The sequence below is a fragment of the Onychomys torridus genome, chromosome 4 (assembly GCF_903995425.1).
Source record: "Onychomys torridus chromosome 4, mOncTor1.1, whole genome shotgun sequence".
Classification (NCBI taxonomy): domain Eukaryota; kingdom Metazoa; phylum Chordata; class Mammalia; order Rodentia; family Cricetidae; genus Onychomys; species Onychomys torridus.
The window spans coordinates 104207719-104225584 of record NC_050446.1 but is presented as its reverse complement, the minus strand read 5'-3'; positions in this window follow the sequence as shown (position 1 = coordinate 104225584).

Sequence of the window (17866 nt, the reverse complement as noted above, 5' to 3'; positions counted from 1 at the left end):
TAGAAAAGTTACTAAGACAGCTAGATTTATAATACCAGGCATGAATTCCATTCCTATTGAGGGGACTTTAATTCTAATTAAACAGTTACTGGTTACCTGAAAGATAAAAGTTCCACCATTGCACAACTGTAGTGGTCTTGCCAGCCTAGTCATTGCTGTGGTTCATTGGCTTTACAGGTGGATAGGATTACCTATTTCTCATCTCTCTTGGCAGCTAGCACAACTCCTTCTGAAACTATGACAGCCAGTCCTCAGGGAGGAGGCATCCAGATCAGCCTCAGCTTGATTCCTCGAAGTCCTGTATCTAAAGTGTGTGGTGTCTTCAGCAACAGGGCCACAACTTCCTGTTCTGGGAGGCCATCGAGGGCGGTGGCCACTGACTGGATTGTTTGAGGAGTCTCCTGGACTCCCCTGACAAACACCTTAAGGGAGCATTGGAGCCTAAAACTAGAGTTTTGTACACTTACAGCTTTCGGAGGAAGCATTATTATCCCGAGAGGCATAACTCAATTGAAATTATTTATATGTGTATACACATTGCATACATATGTAAGTAGTTTAAATAACTATAAAATAGTATGTTCCCCTGTGGCTTCTTCAATCATCCCTGTTGTTCTTTACTCTTCCCCCACCCTTCATTCTCAGGTTTTCCCTCACTCCCCTCTTCCCAGATAAACTCCCCTCCCATCATTTTTCCTACTTACCCCTTTACAGCACCTTGTGAACCCTAGCCCCTGTCTACAGCTCCTTCTCACTCCACCCAGTCCTTCTTTACTTTCCTGGTTTCCATGGCCACTCCAGGTTATATATACTCACATCTAAATACTTGGAGGTAGGAGTAAGACAGAACATGTAGTATTTGTCTTTCTGGGTCTGGGTTACCTCCCTTGGTATCATACACTCTGGTTCTATCCATGTACCTGTACATTCCATGATTTCATTTTCTTTTATGAACGAGTAGTACACCATCGTGTTTACATACACATTTCCATTATCCATTGAGGAATATTTAGACTGCTTTTATGTCCTAGTTATCAGAGCAGCCATGGTCATGGCTGAGCAACTATCTGTGGAGTAGGGTGTCAATCCTCTGGGCTTACACCAAGAAATGGCATAGCTGGGCCATATGATAGATTTATTTTCAGCTTTTTGAGAATTCTCCACACTTATTTCCAGAGTGGCTGCACCAGTCTGCAATCCCACTATTAATGACTGAGGGTTCCGTTCCTGGGATACTTACAATATTTGTTCTCCGTTTTCTGTTTGTTGGTTTTTGGCTTTGTTTTCATCTTAAAATGTTTAGATTTGCATTTCCCTAATTGCTAAAAATGAGGAACATTTCTGGAAATATTTCTTAGCTGCATGAATTATACTCATTAGTGATTAACTCTGAGTTACCAGTAATGCACAGGTGTCACATTAAAGAAAGACATCGTTCCCCTAGAACGAGTCTATAACTGAATTCTCTGCTTTATCCTCCTGCATATTCTATCCTCTACCTGTTTGCACGAGTCTGGATCTGTTGCTGGCTAAAGGATGTTTTATGAATCTGCTTGTTCCTATGTCTGTGTCTGTCCCTGTGTGTCTGTGTGTGTGTGTCTGTCCCTAAAAAGGGCTTCACTCTATTTATTAAACAGCACAAAGCAGAAGGCATCACATGAGGGAAGGAATGGAATATGTCATAGAAACCTTTAACAGAGTTGTACAAGGATTAAATCACTGGCTCCTGATTCCAACTGACCCAGATAACAAATATCAGTGTTAATCAACAAATACCCATAAATGGTTGCTTTCAACATTTATGGTAGACTTTAGAAGTTGCTCTCAACTTCTGTATTGGATGCTTTCAGCAAATGATATACATGCATTATCTGGGTCAAGGGCATAAGAATGCATATTTAAGATTATAGCTAGACATTAGCTTAGGTTTTAAAAGTTGCACAAAGGAAACCCAAGGCAAGGAAGGTTGATTACTTAAAGGCTGGTTAAACAGCTTGAGTACACAGTAGGACAGCAGTCTTAAGTCTTAAGTGACCTCAAAGTGTACTATTAACTGGCTATGAGGTCCAGCAAGTTGTTAGAATGCAAGAGATATTTTCATAATATTACATCACCACACACAGCCATTTGTATTTCTTTGAAAGCTGTTGTTCAAATCCATAGCCCATTTTTCCACTGGGTCATTTGTTTTCTTCACTTTTTTTTTTTAGTTCTTTATCATTCTGGATATTAATCCTCTTTCAAATATATAGCTGGCAAAGGCTCTTCCCCACTCTGTGGACTTCCTCTTCATTCAGTTAACTGTCTCCTTAGATGTATAGAAGCTTTCTAGTTTTATGAGGTACCGTTTGTCAATTGTTGGCCTTAATTCCTGGACAAACAGCTCTATTCATAGAGTGCTTTCCTACATATCTATTTTGTAGGGTACTGCCTGTGTTTCCTTCTATTGTTTCAGCATTTCAGGTTTCACACTGAGGTCTCGATCCATTTGGAGTTGATTTTTGTGTAAGGTGACAGATGTGGGTCTAATTTCATTCATCTAGAGGTAGACAGGCGTTTCCCCCAGCACTATTTGTTGAAGATGCTGCCTTTCCCCCGGCGTATGTTTCTCGCATCTTTGTTAAATATCAGATGGCTGTAGTTATGTGTACTCACGTTAGGTCTTCTGTTTTGTTCCGCTGGTCTACAAGTCTCTTTTTCTGCCAATACCATGCTGTTTTTATCACTATAGCTCTGTAACAGATCCTGAAATCTAGAATGGCAATCCCTCCAGCATTGTTCTTTTTGCTCAAGATTGCTTCAGCATCTTCAGGGTCTTTTGTGTTCCACGTGGATTTCAGGATTTTTTTTTCTGTTTCTACAAAGAATGATATGAAGATTATGATTGGGATTGCATTTAGTCTGTAAATGGCTTTGGGTAGGATGGTCGCTTTCACAATATTAATTCTACCAATCCACGAGCATGGGAGGTGTTTCCATCTTCTCCTGGCATTCTCAGTCATGTTCTTCAGATGTCAGGTTTTCCCTGGAGAGCTCTTTCACGCTCTTGGTCAGGTTTATTCCAGACGTGTGATTTTTATTATTTTTGAGGGTACTGTAAATGGGATGCTTCCATGGTATTGTTTCTCGGCATGTTTGCCATTGGTACACAGAAAGGCTAGTGATTATTGAACACTGATTTTGTATCCTGCCAGTGTTGGCCATTTCTAAACGCTTCCTGGTGGAATCTTTGGTATCTTTGATATATATTATCTTATCTGCAAACAAGTGATAATTGGTTCTTATTTGTGCCCCTTTAATTTCCTTCTTTTGTCTTACAGCTCAAGTGAGTGCTCCCTGAACTATACTGAAAAGGAGTGGGGATGGTGGACAGTCCTGTCTTATTCCTGATTTTAATGGACTGATTCAGGCTTGTCCCCATTAGGTCTTCACTATGTTGAGGTATGTTCCCTTTAGTTCTATTCTCTCTAGAACAGCAGTTCTCAACCCGTGGGTCATGACCCCTTTGGGGGGTCACATATCAGATATCCTGCATATCCGATATTTACATTATAATTCATAACGGCAGCAATATTAGTTGTGAGGTACCAATGACATGATTCTATGGTCGGAGGTCACCACAGCATGAAGGATTGCAGCATTAGGAAGGATGAGAACCACTGCTCTAGGATTTTTATCGTGAAATCACATTGCATTTTGTCAAAGGCTTTTTTCTTTTAGCATTTATTGAAATTATCATGTGATTTTTTAAAAAATCTTTAAGCCAATTCATATGACTTATATTTATTGACTTATGTATGTTGAGAACCATCATCCCTGTATCTCTGGGATAAAGTCAACTTAATCATGGTGAATGAGTTTGCTGATATATACCTGTATTGTTTTGCAATAATTTTATTAAGGATTTTGCATCTATGTTCATCAGGAATATTGTTCCATAGTATTTGTGTGTATGTGTGTGCACATGCATGTGTGTCTTTAACCTGCTTTTTATATTATACGATGGCTTTATAAAATGAGTTTTGAAATGTTCTTTTTCTTTTGTGAGTTAATTTAACAATTTTTGGCTGTAGATCTTTTTTGAAAGTCTGGTAGAATTCTACTGTGAATCTATCTGGGCCTGGGCTTTTTTTTTTTTTTTTAAGGCTTTTTATTGCTGTTTTAATCTTTTCTTCTTCTTCTTCTTCTTCTTCTTCTTCTTCTTCTTCTTCTTCTTCTTCTTCTTCTTCTCCTCCTCCTCCTCCTCCTCTTCCTCCTAGTTCCTCTGTTGTTTAATTTGGTTTTTTTTGGGGGGGGGCAGGGTCTCTCTGTGTCACCCTGGCTGTACTGAAACTCTCTCTGTAGACCAGGCTGGCCTTGAACTCACAGAGTGAGTGCTGTGATTGAAGGTGTGCCACCAATGCCCATTTTCTTTCAATCTTCTTCGTATATATTGATTATATATAATCAGTCTATTTAGGGTATTGAACTCTTCTTGATTTAATTTGAGTGGTATGAATGCCTCTAGAAACTACTAGAAACTTGTCCATTTCTTCCAGATTTTCTTTTTTTAAATTTTAATCTCATTCAATTTTTCTGGGCAATGATGGCACATACCTTTAATCCCAGTACTGGGGAGGCAGAGACAGATGGATCTTTGAGTTCAAGGCTAGCCTGGTCTATAGAGTGAATTCCAGGACAGCCAGGGCTACACAGAGAAACCCTGTCTCAGAAAAAAATAAAATAAAATATAAATAAATAAATTTAATTCAATGTTATATGTATGCATGTTTTCCTTGCACATATGTCTGTGCATCATAAGTGTGTCTGGTGCAGGTGAGGGAGGGCATTGGATCTCCTAGAACTGGAGTTACAAATGGTTGCAAGCTTCCATATGAGTGTTGGGGATCACACTTGGGGCCTCTGGAAGAGCAGTCAGTGTCTTTTGTTTTTTATTTTTTTTTTTTTGAGCCATTTCCAGCCCCTGGATTGCATATGCAGTCAAGTTGAGAACCAAGGTGAGCCATCACAAGCTATTGGAACTGTTATCTTATTTAAACTCTTTGAATTTTCTGGTGAAGTTTATTATTTCTTCTTTCAAGTCCTGTTGTCTGGTATTCACCCAGGTGACTCTCTCATTGGACACCATTTCTATAGGACTGGTGGGTTTGGGTCAGGATGAAGGTCATATTGTCTTGGCCTTTCATATCTGTGTTTGCATGGTGAGACCTGGACATGCGAACTTCTTTTCTTGGTTGTGTGTCTTATGTGAAGTTCTAGGCTGCCTTTATAGACTGGAAATTTGATTGTGTTCTTGTTGCTCAAGCCTGGAGAGTCAGTGTTGCTTTTGGATTGGAGGAATGGGCGCAATTCCAATTCAGTGGTAAGTAAGAAAATAGGTGAAGCTGGGTGTTGGTGGTGCACGCCTTTAATCCCAGCACTTGGGAGGCAGAGCCAGGCAGATCTCTGTGAGTTCGAGGCCAACCTGGGCTACAGAGTGAGTTCCAGGAAAGGCACAAAGCTATACAGAGAAACCCGGTCTCAAAAAACCAAAAAATAAATAATAAATAAATAAAGTAAAATAAAAACTGTCTTACTACAGAGATTTTGTGGCTGTTCAGATTTTCCATAGGGACTGGTAATGTGGTTCAATGGGTAAAGGCACTTGCCACCAAGCCTAATGACCCAAATTCAGTACCCAGGACCCAAATGGAGGGAAGGAAGGACTGACTCCCACAGGTTGTCCTCTGACCTCCACATGCACACTATTATATGTGCCCCCTTCAACACACAAAATTAATAAACATGTTAAACAAGAAAAAAAAAAAGAAGAAAATAGGTGAATGGGACTAATCGCTGGAATTGCTTGGGTTGCACTACTTAAATTTTGCCTGGCCAGGCAGTGGTGGTACACGCCTTTAATACCAGCACTTGGGAGGCAGAGCCCAGCAGATCTCTGTGAGTCCAAGGCCAACCTGGTCTAGATCCAGGACAGGCACCAAAACTACACAGAGAAACCCTGTCTCAAAAAATAAAACAAACAAACAAACAAAAAGTTTTACCTGAGAGTGTAATGATGGTATGGGTGGACCAGGGTCTTGGATACTTATTAGGTCAGCATACAGGCTGTGTGTCTGCAGCTATATCTGAGGGGTGGGTATGATCATCTATGGTTAGTGGTTTGAAAGAAAATGGCCCCCACAGGTTTATAGGGAGTGGCACTATTAGGAGGTGTGGCCTTGTTAAAGGAAGTATGTCACTGGGGGCAGGCTGTAAGGTCTCAGATGCTCAAGCCAGGCCCAGTATGGCGTTCTTTTCCTGCTGCCTGCTGATCCAGATGTAGAACTCTCAGCTCCTTCTTCAACACCATGTCTGCCTGCACACCACCATGCTTCGTGCCATGATAACAACAGACTAAAATCTCTGAAACTGAAAGCCAGCCCCAATTAAATGTTTTTCTTTATAAGACTTGCCATGATCATGATGTCTCTTCACAGCAATAAAAACCCTAACTAAGAAACCATCCAGGCTTCCAGGGACTCAACAAGCTATATAGGTACACAAATGTGTTTCTCTGCCTGGGCCTGGAAGTTAAGTGTAGTGCAGGTTGGCTAGGGTCCAGGGGACTCACCATACTAGACAGTAATAGTATGTGATAGCTGGGCTGAGCCTGGAGGTTGGATATTGCATGAGCAATCTAAGGTCTGGTGGATTCAGCAGGCTGGGCTAGGTATCCCTGCAGCCAAGTCTGGAGCTTGGAACAGTGTGAGCAGAACTCACTCGATTGGGCTGGTGCAGACAAGATACGAGAATTAGGGTAGGTCTGGAGATTGGGAGGGTGCAAGTGGACTGGAATCAGGAAGATTCATCAGGCTAGACCAGAGCTCAGGATGTCTGGCTTAGGCTAGGCCTGAATATGGTGGGCAGGATGAATCTGAGTGGGTCCAGTGGATTGGGCTGGCACAGAGGGTCGGGTAGATTCACCAGGCTGGACCGGAACACAGAATGTGCAACCAGGAGTAGGCCTGGAGATTGAACATCATCTAGAGATTTCTTTTCTCTTTTCTTCACTCCTACCCCAAACCTTTTTGTGACTTTTAAATTGTCTTGCTTTGTTTTGAAGCTAAATCTGAAAAAACAAAACAAACAAACAAACAAACAAACAAACAAAAACCTGTTTTGATGTAGGGTTTTTCTATGTAGACTAAGATATTCTGGTTTTTTTTTGTTTTTGTTTTTGTTTGTTTGTTTGTTTTTTTTTTTGAGACAGGGTTTCTCTATGTAGCTTTGCGCCTTTCCCGAAACTCACTTGGTAGCCCAGGCTGGCCTGGAACTCACAGAGATCCGCCCAGCTCTGCCTCCCACCGCCCAGCGACTAAGCTATTCTGAACCCACTACGTTGCTCAAGCTAACTTTGAACTTGCAGCAATCCTTATGTTTCAGTCTTCCTAGTGCTTGAATTATGGGCATGCACCACCACACCTATTATCTGCACTGAAAGCCATGAACTGCAGAAAAGAAAACCAAGCTTCCCTGACTTGATATATTCAATAAGAGTCTTGGATTTTTTATTTTTTTTTAATGTCTCAATTTCTTTTTTTAAATATTTATTTATTTATTATGCATAGAGTGTTATGCCTGCATTGTATGCCTGCAGGCCAGAAGAAGGCACCAGATCTCATTACAGATGGTTGTGAGTCACCATGTGGTTGCTGGGAATTGAACTCAGGACCTCTGGAAGAGCAGCCTGTGCTCTTAACCTCTGAGCCATCTCTCCAGCCCCTCAGTAGGAGTCTTGTGTCAACTTGTGTGTGTGAAAGAAGACAAGTTCTGTCTTGTTTCAGCAATTGCTGTTTGTGAATCTCCCCATCTGTGCAGCAGTGACTAATTCTCACAGGCCTAGGTAGTTATTAGCCTCATTGCATAGGAGGAAACTGGGTTCTTGAAAGGTAGAGCAACTTGGCTGGAACCTAGGCTGTCTCATAGTAGAGCCAGTGTGCAGAACCACTGAACTACAGGTGCCTCCTAGCAAAGGCTAGTGGGATATGTTGGTATTAGGTATTGATGTTAGGTATACACCAGGCCCTGCCAATGTGGGGCCAGGAATGTGTGGGTTTGGCACCACTCATGGTATGTTGTCTGGAGCTACCACTCTGTGTTCTTCCCATATTCAAATTATCTGGTCAGTGCTCCCAAAGCATTTGGGCAGGGGACCTGGTTTGTGGTTATTAAATTCCCAATATTATTTGTCTGCCCTCAGGGAACCAGAAGACCAAGCAGAGGAAATGACTGAAGGTTTTGTAAGAGGACTGTGATTACAGTCTCATGGGAAACAGGATGCAGCAGCTAAAGTCGCCTGGAAGGAAATTAGGATCTTAGGGTGCAGAGATGTGCTTCGTTCAACATCTCCCAACATGGACTCTGAAGCAATTCTCTCACAAATTAGTGTGAGGAGATGTTAGCAGGTGGTGTCCAATGTGTGAGCAATAGTCTAAGAAGCTTGAGGAAGAGCACTTAGTGCAGGACTTCTCAGAGCATTGAAGATGCACACGGGAAGTTCCAAGAGGGAAATAAAACAAATAGCATTCTTTACCATTATTTGAACTTAGGGCCTTTTATTTGAAGAGCGTCTTGTAGGGCGCCTTTGGCTTAAGAAACAAAACAAAACTAGAACATGGAAGGGGCCCTCGACCATGAGCACTTAGCCCAAATGTCTACTTTCTCCCAAGCTCCAGGCACTGACAAACAGGGAGACCCAGAGAAATTAACCTAAACTTTTGCCTTCTACCCTACTCCCAACACCAACAGGTAAGGTGTTCCCAGACCCTGAGACTTCCAACACCTACCCTAGTACTTACAGGTAAGCAACCACAGATGCTCAGCCTCTGGGTGGGGCTACCCTTCCACTCAACCAAGTCCAGATGTGCAAGTTCCAGCGCAGAAACAAAACAACACAAAGATCCAAGACAATATGTCTCCTCCAAAAATTACTAATCCCATAATAACAGATCCCAATGAGAATGACCTGAAAGAATGCCCAAAGAATTCAAATAAGTGATTTTTTAACTCTATCCAAAAAGCTCAAAGAAGAAATGAATATACTCCAAGAGAGAAAAAAAGAGATAAATGAAATAAGGTTAATACAAGAAATAAAAACAAAATTCAACAAAGAGAATAGATGAAGAAAAGTCAAACTAAAATGATACTGGAAATGAAAGTTCAATAAACCAAATTAAAAACTCAGCAGAAAGCCTCACCAGCCTCACCAACAGAATGGATCATGTGGAAAACAGATGCAGAGCTGGAAAAACAAGGCAGAGGAATTGGATCATACAATAAAGGTCAATGATAAATTCTTTAAAATTGAATAGAATATAGGAGAGCTCTAGGACACCATTATAAAGTGCAAATCTTCAAATTATGGGCATAGAAGCAAGAGGATAACACTGCGCCAAGGCTTACAATATATTTTCAATAAAATCATAGAGGAAAAATTTCCATACCTAGAGAACGAGATGCCCATTTGGGTATGAGAAGCCTACAGAACACCAATTAGCCAGGAGAAAAAAAATAATAAATTTCCATGACATAGTTAGAACATCAGAAGCACAGAGGAAGGAAAGGATATTGAAAGCTTCAAGTTACCTATAAAGGCAGGCCCACTGGAATAAATAAAACAATAATTTCAAGAACCTTAAGTTTTGAAAGACCCCATCAGTTAACCCAGTCTATTCTTCCCAGCAAAACTATCTAGTAAAATGAAAGAGAAATAAAAACCTTCCATGATAAAAGCAGAATAAAGGAACTTACGATCACTAAACCAGCTCTACAGAGGATACTGGAAGGAATGCTTCAATTTGAAGAGACAGATAAATACAACCAAGAGATCACAGGGAATAGGGTTGGGGATTTAGCTCAGTGGTAGAGCACTTGCCTGGCAAGCACAAGGCTCTGGGTTTGATCCTCAGCTCAAAGGAAAAAAAAAGAGATCATAGGGAATAAATAAACAATACCAGGAGAGTGGATCAAAAGTGGTCAAAAAAAAAAAAAAAGTCACAAAATCAAGAAAATAACAGGAATTAATACATACTTCAATAATAATAACCCTGAATATTACTGATCTTAACTCCTCCAGTAAAGTCAACCTAGCAGATTGGATTAGAAAACACAATCCACGGCTGAAAGATGGTTCAGCAGTTGAGCACGAGCTGCTCTTCCAGAGAACCTGAGTTGGATTCCCAGGACCAACACAGTGGCTCACAATACCTGTAACTCCAGTCCCAAGAGACAGGACATCCTGTTCTGGCCCCTTTAGGCACCAGCCACCATGTACATACTTCACAGACAACATTAAATAAAATTAAACTTTAAAAGGAGAACATAATCCATCTTTTTGATGCCTCCAAGAAAAACACCTCACCATCAATGGTAGGCAACACCTTAGGGTAAAAAGTTAGGAAAATATTCCTAGTAAATGAAACTATAAAACAAACAGGTGTAGCTATTCTAATGTCTGACAAAATAGCTTTCAAACCAAAACCAGTCAAAAGAGATAAAGTGGGGCATTTCATACTCATGGAAGGAACAGGCTCTAAGAGGATATTATAGTTCTAAACATGTACACACCAAACATAAAAGGTGTACAAAACTACAAGGTGTAAAAACACAGATGAATCTCAACACAGTGATGGTTGGAGAATTTTAATATTGCCAATAGCCAGGTCAGCTGGACAAAAACTAAGCAGAGAGACATTGGCAGAAAAGAAGCCACATGTCAAATGGAGATCTTCAGAACATGCTGCACAAACTCTAAAGAACACACCTTCTTCTCAGCAGTATACAGAAGTTTCTTCAAAATTGCTCACATATTATGACACAAAAGAAGTCTGAACAGATCCATAAAAACTGAAATAACGTTCTGTATTCCCACCATGGAATAAAGCTAGATGTCAACAGCATTAAAAACTATGGTGAGTAAATAAACTCTTGGCAGTTCAACAACACACTGTTGAATGGCTTTATGTGTGTTGACCCTTTCCTAAATCTCTGTGAAGCTAAATCATGGTAGATGAACTTTTTTGTATGAGCATAAATTAGGTTTGCTAGTATTTTACTGAGAGTCTTTGCTATCAAGAAATTTGTAAATTTTCTTTCTTTCTTTTTTGTTTTTTTTTTTTTTCCTTTGTCAGTTTTCCTTTGTCAGCCAGAGTAATACTGGCTTCATTTAAAAAAAAGAAAAAGAAAAAAGAAAAAGCCTGGAAGCCCGTCTTCCTTTTTTATTTCATGGACTAATTAGAGTAGTGGTGGTGTTAACTCTTCTTTGAAGTTCTGGAGGGATTCTGCAGAGACTCCGTCTGGTCCGACTGTTTTGTTTGTTTGTTTTTGAGATATTACTGCATCACTCCCATTGCTGGCTGTGGATCTGTTTATCTCATCTTGGCTTAATTTTGGTAAGTTGTATGCTTCTAGTAATTTGCCCATTTATTTTAGATTTTCCAGTTCCATAAAATAAAGATGTGGTTTGAATGAGAAATGCCACACATAGGCTCATGTATCCGAACACTTGGCTCTCAGTTGGTGGTACTGTTTGGGGTGGCTTATGGAGGGGGGTGCATTTGCTGAAGGAAGCATGTTCCTGGGGCCAGGCTTTGAGGGTTTACAGCCATGCCTCACTTCCAGTTCACGTTCTCTGCTTCGCCTATGCTGTTGAGATGTGGACCTCTTAGCTTCTTCCTTCAGCTCTCTGCCACAATATCTCCTCCACCACTATGGACTCTAACCCTCTGGGATCATAAGCCAAAATAAACTTTTTTCCTTTAAGTTGCCTGTGGTCATGGTGCTGGGAAACCTGTGTATCAACACGCAGAAAATTGAAACTAAATACTACTTACCTCTCACCCTATACAAAAACTCAACTCCAGATGAATGAAGGACCTCAACATAAGGCCTAATACCCTGAACCTGCTACTGATAAACGTAGGGGGCAACTTCAATTCTAGGCATAGGAAAGGACTTTTTAAATAGAACTCTGATACCTCAGGAAATAAGATCAACAATTGACAAATGAGGTTTCATGAAACTAAAAGCCCTGTACAGCAAAGGAAATAGCCAATCAAGTGAAGAGGCAGCCTGAGGGGAGGGAGAAAATCTGTGCCAGATATGCATGTAACACAGGATTAGCGCCTGGAATATACAAAGCACTCACAAAACTAAACACTAAGAAAACAAACTACTTAACTTAAAAACTGGGCCACAAAACTGAACAGAAAAAATCTTAGACGAAGAAATACAATGGCTAGTATACTTTTAATGAGTGTTCAGCATCCGCAGCCATCAGGGAGATGCAGACTATGATTATACTAAGATTCTATCTCACCTCAGTCAGAATGGCCCCCACCAGGGAGAGAAATGACACCAAAGGCAAGGCTGTGGGGAAGGGGTCTCAACGAGTAAAGGCACTCTGGAAATCAGTCTGGAGGCTTCTCAGAACTAGGAAATCACCCTATGACCCAGCCATACCACTCCCGGGTATGTACCCAAAGGATTTCTATTTTACTACAGCGATACCTGTACATTCATGTTCATTGCCATTCTAGTCACAATAGTTAGTACACTACATCAACCTTGATGTGAATTGGTGACAGATGGAACATGAAAATATGGTCCATATACATGAGGGACTATTACTCAGCTTTTGAAAAATGAAATAATGAAATTTGCAATTAAATGGATGGAACTGGGAAGAATTTTTACTTGGTAATGTCACCCAGACCCTGAAAGACAAATGTTGCATGTTCCCTTTCACACGTTGGTGGTAGCTTCCGATGTTTGTGTTTTAGTGTGGAGTACATGTCAGAAAATTAGTGACAGGTCAGTGGAGGGGGGGCATACTTTAAAAGGTGGGGAGAGTGGATTATAGGGAAGATGAAAGTAGAGATGGGGTAGAAAGGTTCCAGCAGGTAATGGAGTGATGGGGATGGGAACCGAGGGGACAGGGGAAGGGGTGACCAAATGGAAGTGAGCTCGAAAAAGCTACATGGAAATATACGATCTTACAACCCAAGATAGATAAGTGTGTGTGTGTGTGTGTGTGTGTGTGTGTGTGTGTGTGTGTAACGACACACATATATATATATAAAGAGGAGATAGCAGAACACATGTGATACAGAATAGTGGGTAGGAGTACAAGGAGTAAGAGTTTAAGTGGAGATATGGGAGGGGAAGCTGAGGGGTAGAGGTTGGGTTAACCCAAACTAAGAATGTATGAAGAAGCTTGATAAAACTCCACTAGTTTGTAAGCTAATTTAAGTATAATTTTAAAAAGGAGTTTGAGCCGGGCAGTGGTGGTGCACGCCTGTAATCCCAGCACTCAGGAGGCAGAGGCAGATGGATCTCTGTGAGTTCGAGGCCAGCCTGGTCTACAGAGATAGTCCAGGACAGGACAGGCTCCAAAGCTACAGAGAAACCCTGTCTCAAAAAACAAACAAAAAAAAAACCAAACCAACAAACAAAAAAACAAACAACAAAAAAAAAGAGTTTGAACAATTTTGCTTCCAGAAAACAGGTGAAACTCTCAATATCAGGACCAGGTTACCTCCCTATGAGGTGTTTGTCAGGGAGGTCTCTGAGTCATCCAAAACAAGACAGGCTATTGCCATTGCTCAATTGCCCCGCATACCTAGGTGCTAAGATCCTGCTGGTGAAGACCTACTCACTTTGGATGCAGGACACAGAAGTCCAATGGACTGACCAACAAACTCTGTCCCTAGTTTTTACAGTGATGGAAAGTGCTATGCAAGATGCTAGGGTAGAACTACATCAATGGTTTTAACCAGTGCTGGATTGTAGTTGGAGAGCTTCTCTCCAGGTGCCACCAAGCCCCTGCAGTCCCATAACCTACATATAAAATAATCAGTCAGACGCTTATATTACTTATAAACTGTATGGCCGTTGCAGGCTTCTTGTTATCTACTTCTTTTATCTTAAATTAACCCATTTCTATTAATCTATACTTTTCCACGTGGCTCGTGGCTTACTTACATCTTTCTTGTCATGGCGGTGGCTGGCAGCATCTCCCTACCAAGCCTTCCACTTCCCAGAATTCTCCTCCTCCTTGTCCCACCTACCCTATCCTTCCTGCCTGGCTACTGGCCAATCAGCACTTTATTTATTTTAACCAATCAGAGCAACACATTTGACATACAGAACATCCCACAGCACTGGATCCTAATGCTGGAGTAACTACCTGCTAGCTAGGCAAGATGTGTGTCCACTGGTACATTAATGGCAAGACAGTTTGTGGACCCAACCAACTACTCTCTTGATTAAACTTGACACATGCTTCCAGGAGGAATCTCATACCTGGTACCATAAACATGGCCAAAATATATGGCTAGGGAAAACATAGGCCCTAAGGAAGAACCTACTGATGTCCTGCTAAATGGTCATGTTGTCCAACTCTCTTCTAAATATTTGTGTTTCCATCCATAGAGTTATGTTTGGTGCCGGGTGTTGGTCGAGCACGCCTTTAATCCCAGCACTTGGGAGGCAGAGCCAGGTGGATCTTTGTGAGTTTGAGGCCAGCCTGGTCTACAGAGAGAGAGATCCAGGAAAGGCACAAAGCTACACAGAGAAACCCTGTCTCAAAAAAACAAACAAACAAAAAAACAAAAACAAAAAACAACAAAAAAAGAGTTATGTGTGGCGATATAGTGTCCCCCCAATATATTGTGCACCCTAATAAAGCTTATCTGAGGATCAGAGGAAAAAGCTAGCCACTATATTAAACATAGAAATCAGGCAATGGTAGCATATGCCTTTAATCCTAGCATTCAGGAGGCAGAGGTCTATTTGGATCTCTCTGAATTCAAGGCCACACTGGGGAACACAGCCAAGCATGGTGACACACGCCTTTAATCCCAGCACTAACCATAGAGGTTGAGAGGTTTGTACAGACTGGGCAAAGAGAGGAAGTGAGATGCCGAACAGAAAGGCATATAGGCGTGGGTATACAGGAAGTAGGTCTCTTTGGCTGAGGATTTCCAAGTGGTAAGAATGTGGCTGGTTTCTTTCTGCTTCTCTGGTCTCTCAGATAAGTTTTATTAGGGTGCACAATATATTGGGGGACACAATATATCACCACAGTTGTGTTGTTCTCAACCTTTGTCAGAAACTTATTATAGAGAATAGTGATTAATATAGAGACTTACAATGTTGAAAAATCTAGGAATAAGTGAGTGTTCAGCCATATATGGAATGTCTATACCACTCTACCCAACCGAGACTCAAGAGGACACTGAAGAAGTGGGGATGGAAAAAAATGTGGGGGCCAGAGGACAGGAGGACTATGAAAGCCTGGCCTTTGGACATGACATGGATGTTATATGAACTCATAGTAGCTGTATTTATCTGAACAAGTTGTATTTAGCAAGATCAAAATAGTTAAAAATTATATAATGAAGGATAGAGAGTCTCCTGATGTCCCTCCCCTATGTGGGAAGCAGGGATGGGGGTAACTGATGGTGCAGAAGGAAAGTGAGTCATTTTTCTCTTCAGGAGTAGGGAGTGGCCATCGGTGGGTTGCCCATACCCCAGTGGATAACCCCACATCCACATATATACAGGTAGCACTAATTGGACTTAGTAGGTCACAACAATAAAAAGACAAGAACTTGGGAGGGTGATGGGAGATAAGTTGAAGAGGCTGGGGAGAGCAGAAAGGAAGGAATGGGAATGGACATGACCAAAATGAATTGTACATATGTATTAAATATAAAATATAACTATCAATAGAGGCCCTGTATGGGTAACTAATTACCACATGCCCAATCCTATAGTATGAATTATATGTTCACTGTCTCATTAATGCTCAGAAAAAAAATCACAAAGTGGAATTGCTGCCATTTTCTAGAAGAATCATGACAGAGAATAACATACTCAAGATATCAAAACTATGAAGCAAAGAGTGGTAACCTAAACACCTACTCCCTGGTTTCTGAATCTACCACACCACCAGCCCCAAAGAAGAGTGAGCCCATCACTTCCCACACAGTTGCCAGGAGGCCTTGATGGATTTAGATTCAGGACTCTTGACTTCTCTTCCAGTTGCTTTTTCTCACTTTATGTCTAGACATGGCCATGTCAGATGGCAAGTGCCCTAGTTAGCTTGTCAACTTTACACAGCCTAGGGCCATCCAAGAAGAGCATCTCAATGGAGGGACTGCCTAAATCAGATTAACCTTTATGTATGTCTTGATTATTATTATTGAATAATAATACTGAATATTATTGCGTCTCCCATATGGGGGGATTGTCTTGATAATTAAGAGGGCCTAGGCCACTGTAGGCAGTACCATTCCTAGGCAGTATATGAAAGTTAGCTAAGTAGGAGTCAATGAGCAAGCCAGCAAGCCGTGTTTAACTTCCTGTCCTGATTTCTCTCGATGAACCGACAAGTATAACAGGACAAACCCTTTCCCCACTGAAGTTGTTTCCTGTCATGGCACTTGCCACTCCCACAGAAGGAAATGATACAGTGGCTGCCATCCCTTGTCCCTACTCACAACGGTAGCCACGGAACCAGGTGGGCAGGGAGCAGATCTCAGGGCTTGGATCATCCTCCCCACTTTTAACAGGCACAGGCACCATCCTCATTCCTGTGAACCCGACACATCACTGACCTGGCCCCATCTCATGCAGATCACTTCATTATGTAGATCACAGACTCTGATCACAAAAGCATTTATTTATTTATTTATTTGTTTCATTTCATTTCATTTCACTTCATTTCATTTCATGTATTTATTTAGACCAGTTTTCACTTATGTAGCCCTGGCTGGCCTGAGACTTATTCTGTAGACCAGGCTCTGGCCTCAAACACACAGGGATCCACCTGGCTCTGCCTCCCTGTTGGAATTAAGGCTGGTGTGTGGTTCTAAGCAGCTGAAGTAAGAGTAGCTGACACTGTGGAGAAAATATGAAATTCAAATTTCAGTGCTCATAAAGAAAGGCCACTCATCTGTGTACACATTCTCAGTGGCAGTTGTGCATTGCAGTAGAGTTGAAACACCCCAGCGGAGCCTATGGCCAACGAAGCCTAAACTATTTACTGTTTGGCTCTGGGAAGTTTGTTGATCCATGATCCAGATGAGAGAAATTAAATTGCAATATCACTATTCACACCTGGTAATGTCCTTAAGAACTTTCATCCCCATGTCTCTGGGGCTGGCTGGACTGAAGCCAGGCAGAGAACAGGTGAGGGCTCACAGGCTCGCTCTCGGTTCCTGCCCCACCGCCACAATCAGCCCTGCTGGCTCCCAAGCAAGTTCTTTCCTTGAGACTGTGGAATAATAAATAGACCCTGATTACACAGGGTCTCTCTCATTCATCTACTTAACACTTACAGGCTACTGTTTACTATGCACCTTACCAGGCACTCTTTAAGGACATACACATATTTTAAAATTTTTTTATTTAAAGAATATAATTACATTACATAATTACATTATTTCCCCTGTCATTTCCTCCCTTCAAACCCTCCCAGAAACCTCTCCTTGCTTTCTTTCAAATTCATGGCCTGTTTTTTGATACACTGTTGTTACATACACACGTATGTATATATGAATGCATGTATACATATAAATTCTGAAATTCACAAATACAACTTGCTCAGTCTGTATAATGTTACATATATGTGTTTTCAGGGATGACCGTTGGTATTAGATAATCAATTGGTGTGCTCTTCCCTGAAGACCACTATTTCTCTCACTCCCGAGAAGGGACTCTAGCCAGCTCCAGCAGGGCAAATCTTGTGTGCTAAGCCCTGCCCTTTAGGTTACATTCCTAAAGCTAGCCCCCAAGGTCTATCCCTTATTTGGCCACTTCCTCC